Below are 6781 nucleotides of genomic sequence, written 5' to 3'. Positions count from 1 at the left end.
CCCGGACACAACGTGAAAGTTTGTGAGGAATGGTAAAAAGTTAAATAATTTCTTGTCGAGAGAATTGTCTTCCAAGATCTTTCTCCCATAAACCTATTGCAGGTTTGGCATCCACAGAGGGGAGGTTTAGTTTTTTATATAAAGTGGAGATCAATTTGGGGGGGTATTTAGTATTCGATATAAGTTTCTCAAACCACTGTTGGGGAGATCCAGTGCTCAGTTTTTAATTCCAGAAAGCAATCTCTTTTTTGAGAAAGTTAAGGAGCAAAATCTGAGGGTTAGAAATATTAAATAACTTAGCGAGAATTCTGGTGGGACGCACCCATCAGTGTCTATTGGATCAGTTATTAAGAGCTGAGAGTTTTTGATTCCTGAGGGACATGAATCCCTTATTTCCTTGGGAGCCAGAGATATGATGTCTCTGATTTGAAGGAGGGGTGAGGGTAGGGTCAAAGCTCGATGATTGGAGGAGAACCACCCCCACACTTTTAAGGTGGAGCGAATAATAGGGTTTGGAATAGAAGAGCTAGTGTGGGGTGGTCTGTCCGCCAACAAAAGAGCCCTAAAGGAGTTGGGAAGAAACGCAGACTCTATTGAAAGCCATTGTTTGTGGTTAGAAGGTCTGAGCCAATCTACCATCCTACTTAGGTGGATAGCTTTCATATATAGTTCGGGGTCCGGTAGGCCTATGCCACCTAGATGTGTGGGTTTAGTGAAGGTTGATAAAGAGAGTCTAGGTCTCTTTTTCTGCCAAATAAACTTGCGGATGCATACGTTTAAAGATCTAAAGAAAGATCTCGGAATGGCTATAGGGAGGACTTGAAGGAGATATGCGAGTCTGGGAATTACCAGGGACATGAGCATATTTTTCCTACCGAACCATGAAAGGTAAGGAAGATCCAGGGAGTCCAACTGAGCAACAATGGCCGCCAAAAGGGGGGTGTAGTTAAGATGGAATAGATCCGGTAGATGAGATGTAAGTTTGATACCTAGATAAGTTAAATGACGCGATGACCAATTGAAAGGGGAATCTCTTTGAAGATCTTTTATAAGTTTGGTGGGATGGCCTAAGTGTAAAATCTGGGACTTTTGTGGGTTTATTTTGAAGTTAGAAAGGGAACCCAATTTTTGTAGGAGGGAGGTTATTAATGGTATTGATTTGGTAGGATTGGTGGTAAGAATTAGAAGGTCGCCAGCAAAGGCTGCTAACTTGAATTCCTGTACTCCAATTTTAAGCCCAATTATGCCCTCTTCTTGCCTCAAGGCTTGTAATATAGTTTCCATTACAAGGACAAATAGTAAGGGGGAAAGTGGGCAACCCTGACGCATTCCATTGTTAATAGAAAATCTATCTGAGATGAGATTGTTCACTAACACTGAGGCAGAAGAATCCACATACATAGCAAATATTTCATGGATGTACGGAGTAGGAAAGTGGAACTTATGGAGGGTGTGCTTGATGAAGGACCAGTCAATACGGTCAAATGCTTTTTCGGCATTGGTGCCAAGTAATACTAGGGGAATTTTTTTTGTATGAGGCAAAGAAAAGGGCATCCAGGATCTTGGTAGTGTTATCTTTACCTTTTCGACCTTTTACAAATCCTACCTGGTCAGAATGGATCAGGTTAGGAAGTAAGGATTGAAGTCTAATGGCCACCATTTTAGCAAGGATTTTCAAGTCTATGTTTAATAAAGATATGGGACGGTAATTAGCACAAGATGTTAGGTCTTTTCCATCTTTGGGAATTATTGTGATTAGTGCTTTGGTCATGTCCGATGACAAGGGCTGGTCTTTTAATGCTAAGTTGCAAACGGAGAGTAAGTGAGGGAGCAGAAAATTTTGGAAAGAAGAATAATATGTGGTTGGGAAGCCATTAGGGCCAGGGCACTTGTCCTTGGGGGTTGACTTGAGAGCATTTTTAAGGTTTGGCCAAGGCATCATGTTGGGTATTGGACAAGGTAGGGAGATTTAAAGAGCCCAAAAATGTGGTGATAGCAGGGCCCCTGTCTAGTTCACTTTCAAGTCTTTCCTTTTGTGAAGGATTATTCAGGGCTCCGTAGAACAGTCTGAATTGTTCAGCGATGGCTTTGGATGAAAAAAAGTTGATGGCCCAGAGGGGATTTGATGGAAGTTACATATCTCGCCAGTCGTTTACGTCTTATGCGTTGCATCATGAAATTTGATGCTTTATTGCCATGAGCAAAATATTTTTGTTGCGAGGATAAGTAATATTTAGCTGATTTTGCATTTAAATGGTTTTTAAAGGGAACCTGTCACTGGGATTTTGTGTATAGAGCTGAGGACATGGGTTGCTAGATGGCCGCTAGCACATCCACAATACCCAGTCCCCATAGCTCTGTGTGCTTTTATTGTGTAAAAATAACGATTTGATACATATGCAAATACACCTGATATGAGTCCTGTCCCTGAGATGAGTCAGTAACAGGACTCATCTCAGGTTAATTTGCATATGTATCAAATCGGTTTTTATACACAATTAAAGCACACAGAGCTATGGGGACTGGGTATTGCGGATGTGCTAGCGGCCATCTAGCAACCCATGTCCTCAGCTCTATACACAAAATCCCGGTGACAGGTTCCCTTTAAGTTCTGTTCTAAGGGCAGTTAGTTTAGACAGATGTTGGGCTGCTAGGGATCTTTTATGAGGGGATTCTAGGTTGTGAATATCGTCTAATAATTATCAGATTGTTTCTTTAAAAAGAGCATTTGCTAATAAAGTGGCCCCTGATAAACACTTTGTGAGCATCCCATCGGGTTTGAGGGGAAATGTCTGGTGTATTATTAATGGAAAAATATACATCTAAGAGGGATGAGAAATGTTTCTTATGGTCTTCGTTGCTCAGTATGGACTCGTTCAATCTCCAAGTTGGGGGCTTACAAGGTATTGATGGGGAACGTAGATTGCAAAAAATCGGGGCATGATCTGAGATCGTGATATTTCCGATTCTCGTCTCTGTACAGAGGTGTATTTGGTCTTTGGGAGTGAAAATGTAATCAATCCTACTATAAGAATTTCCTGGAGCTGACTAAAAGGAGTAACCTATGCAGGAGGGATTGAGGCATCTCCATATATCCACAAGTCCCAAATCATAGAGTCTGGAACTTACCATAGTCTTTTAAGGTTTCTTGTGAGAAAGAGGATTTTTTTTGGAAGAGGTGTCAATTAATGGTTGCAAGGCGATATTAAGGTCGCCTGCTAAGATGAGTGTTCCCTCCTGCATAGATTCCACCAAGTTTAGAATGGAGATCAGCCAGGTGATCTGATCATTATTGGGAGCATATAAATTTACAAAGGTGTACATCTTATTTATGATACTGCCTTTTAAAATGATATATCTGCCCTTAGGCATGATATGGAGTACAGAAAAGGAACCTGAATCCCACACTCACTCCCCTGGAGGCCACCCCATCAGCCCCGCAATGGTACCAGTTTGGGAATTTGAAAATGATAGATCCGGGTATTTCCCGTGTTTATAATGGGTTTCTTGAAGAAAAACTATGGAGTACTTTTCCTTCCATAAGAGGGAAAAGATTTGTGATCTTTTTGTAAGGGGATCTAAGCCCCTTTACATTAAATCATAATTTAAGGTCTGTCATAATGAGCAGAGAAAATACGTTTTCATGGCAATCCAGTCTGTGGAAGGGGTGTCCGATTTTGGAATAGTGGAGCATCGTGGCAGCCTCCAGGAGAGAAAGCGTCCGGTTTACATCCTGTCCCCTGAATGCGGAGTTATACACATGTGTTTCAAAACTCAGAAAATATAGAAAATACATAAGACAATTAACAATACTGCAGAATAACAGTAAGAAAACAGGTAGCAACCAAATTAACATTTTGAAGCTTGAGAGCTTCTTCGTAGGGGGGTACGGTGCGTTTTACCCTAAGTAGGTATCTTGCCATAATTGGGACAGAGGAGGGTAAGTAGAATAGACTTCAAGAGAAGAGTAATAAAGGAGGGGGTAAGCGGGAGGATAGTGGAGTAGGGGAAAAGTAAAGGCAGAGTATGAGTATTTTCACCAATACTTAGTTCCCTAGAGGGAAAAAATTTGTGATTAGTGGTTAGTAAATGGTCCCGGTTATTCTTCTGGGAGTCAGGTTGCTGCTGCGATGTTTCGATCTTTGTCTTTTCGGAGTGGTTGACTTCTCCCATGGGGACATTTTGGGTAGAATTGGAAGCGTGGCTATATCGGATACTGCGTCCCAATCCACAATGTCCAATGGAGGGATGTCCATGATGGAGAACGCTTCCATTAGATCCGAATAGGAGGTGATCTTTATCTGTTTGCCAGAATATTTGAATGTAAGTCCGAAGGGAAAAGTCCATCTGTAGGGGACTTGTTTTGAGCGAAGGTGATCAGTGAGAGGTTTTAGGTTTCTTCTCTTTTATAATGTAATAGGAGAGATATCCTTATATATTGCGATTGATGATTCACCAAAGGTGAAAATTCACTCACAAATTCCCGCCAAAAGCTCCTATGTAAGACCTCTGGGATAATTATAATCCCATGAGGATTCCTCCATATTACATTTTGGGATCCCGACATTTTGTGCAAAATTATTTGGGCCCGTCTGCCACACGTCAAGGCGATCTCTATAAGACGGGATTCTAACAATAAATGCTACCTGTTAAGTGCCATGACGGACACCATAAAATTCAAAGAGTGCAGGTTCCACATGCATGCTGGGTCCTCTCTGCTTTTTATCATTTTTGGTGCCAAAATGGCCTCCATTAAATTCAGGGAATGCAGGTACCAACATGCATGCTTAGCCCACTCCTGATGCCAGAGTTTTTTTTTTTCTTTGTGTTTCTAGCCATGGAGGCGTGCACCTGCGCATTGGGATGTGCTGACTAACCCCCTTTTTCTTTGCAGATCTTTTTAAGATGCCGCAGCACTTCTTCTTGGGTCAGACAGGGCATTTTTAATGGGGCATTTACTTTAACACTCTGTATGTCACCTGACATTTTTTTTTCCCTCAGTGAATATAGTGCAGAAAATAATTTAATAGCTTTGCTTTCTCCTCATTGTTGTCTACAACTCCTCCCTCATCACTCTGTAAAGGGCCAACACTTTCCGATTTATACTTTAACTTTTATATAATTGAAGAACATTTTAGGGTTAGTTTTACTCTTATTGGCAATGAATCTCTCTGTCTCCAGCTTGGCTGCTTTTATTTGTCTTTTCTTTTTTTGTCCTTGCTTCCTCGTTACCTTCCTAGTGATCTAAATTCATTCTTTTTGTTTATTTCTTCCTTTACATTTCTATTTATCCACACAGTTTTTTTCCTTGTTCCTTATCCTTGTATTCTCTTAAGTTATGTACCTCTCACAATTGGAGTTTAGGAACGGTCACTATTTTCCAGGTGTCCCCCAACCAGCACATCTGTTTTTCTGTCAGGTCTATTGGTTACAGGGATTTTTGAAGATTTTGATACTGATGACCTATCTTTAGGACGTGAGACCCCTGCTGATCAGCTGTTTGAGAAGACACAGGCGCTCTTGTGAGCACCACAGCCTTCTCTCAGCTTACGAAGCACAGCGTCATACAATGTATAGCAGCTGCGCTTGGTATCACGCTCAGCCCCATTAAAGTGAAATGATGACCTATCCTGAGGATAGGTCATCAGTATTTAAATCTCGGAAAACCCCTTTAATACTAAGTCGGTATGGCCATCCCTCTAGTCAGATCCTGAACCAGCTAGGAAAGCTGTTTATTGCCAAGAACCTTTATGAGATATACAGGTTTCAGTTTCCCAGTCTATATCCTGGAAGTTGAAGTCCCCCATGATAACAACCTTAATTATGATTTGTATAACGACCGTATTATGATTTGGTCAGAAAATATATAAAACTTTACTACATCTCCAGGTGAGTGGAGTCCTGTATGCTGGCTGTGGGCAGGGTTGACAGAAGCATGTAGGTACTGGGAAGAGGATTGCAGAAGGGGTACAGCGGGTAGAGTTGAGCGGGGGTTACAGTAGGGAAAATATCCTCCAAGGATGCAGCCTGTCAGACTGGCATAGTACATCTGATAGACCTTGTGGTGCAACAGTACTGCATTTAACTCTAGATCAGAAGGCAACATATTCAAATTGCATTAGGATCCAGTTTTTATCTTTTTACTACATCATGGTAATTTGTCAGCTACAGAGCTAATAAATATTTATCTTATCCAGCATAGGGTTCTTATACAAGGATGTTACTGAAGCAGAGTGTTTGGTCACCAGCATTGATCCCTGCAGGCTGTGGTGACTGACAAATTCTGTGAAGTCGACTGGTGCCCTACACGTTGCAAATCTTTAATCCTGCTGTTAGGGAAACGTGTACATTCAGCTGTGAATGCGCCAGGGTGTTTAGCGAGGCTTTTAAGAGGGATTATAGTGCCTAGTAGCATCACAGAGCAAGCAGCCTTCTGCAGACCTCGTGGCGCAACGGTAGCGCGTCTGACTCCAGATCAGAAGGCTGCGTGTTCGAATCACGTCGGGGTCAGTGCATCATTTTTCATTTTCTTTCTACGTTACAGTTATTTGTTAGCAATAGCACTAATGCATATTTCTCATATCCATCAGATGGACAAGGAGTGCTTGGTCTCTATTGAACACTTTCTTCCTTTCTTTCCCGCGTGCAGTTTTCCTTTGATTAACTAGAGCTGCGCAGCCCTCTTTTTTCAAACAGAATACCGTATGTGTCTGATGCTGAAGCGCAAATAGAAAATATCCCACTGTCTTTGTGTGCTTCTAAATGAGAATATACCAGGGTG

At 41.6% G+C, this 6781-nt stretch overlaps 1 non-coding gene across 1 annotated transcript; it reads left to right on the top strand.

Moving 5' to 3' along the window:
- Window positions 1-6438: 6438 nt before the first annotated feature.
- Window positions 6439-6510, top strand: TRNAW-CCA. Its single transcript has one exon. It is a non-coding gene; the product is annotated as a tRNA-Trp (tRNA).
- The last annotated feature ends 271 nt before the right edge of the window (window positions 6511-6781 follow it).

The sequence above is a fragment of the Bufo gargarizans genome, chromosome 3, assembly GCF_014858855.1.
Source record: "Bufo gargarizans isolate SCDJY-AF-19 chromosome 3, ASM1485885v1, whole genome shotgun sequence".
In the NCBI taxonomy this organism is placed as follows: Eukaryota; Metazoa; Chordata; class Amphibia; order Anura; family Bufonidae; genus Bufo; species Bufo gargarizans.
This window is presented reverse-complemented; position numbering and strand designations above follow the sequence as displayed.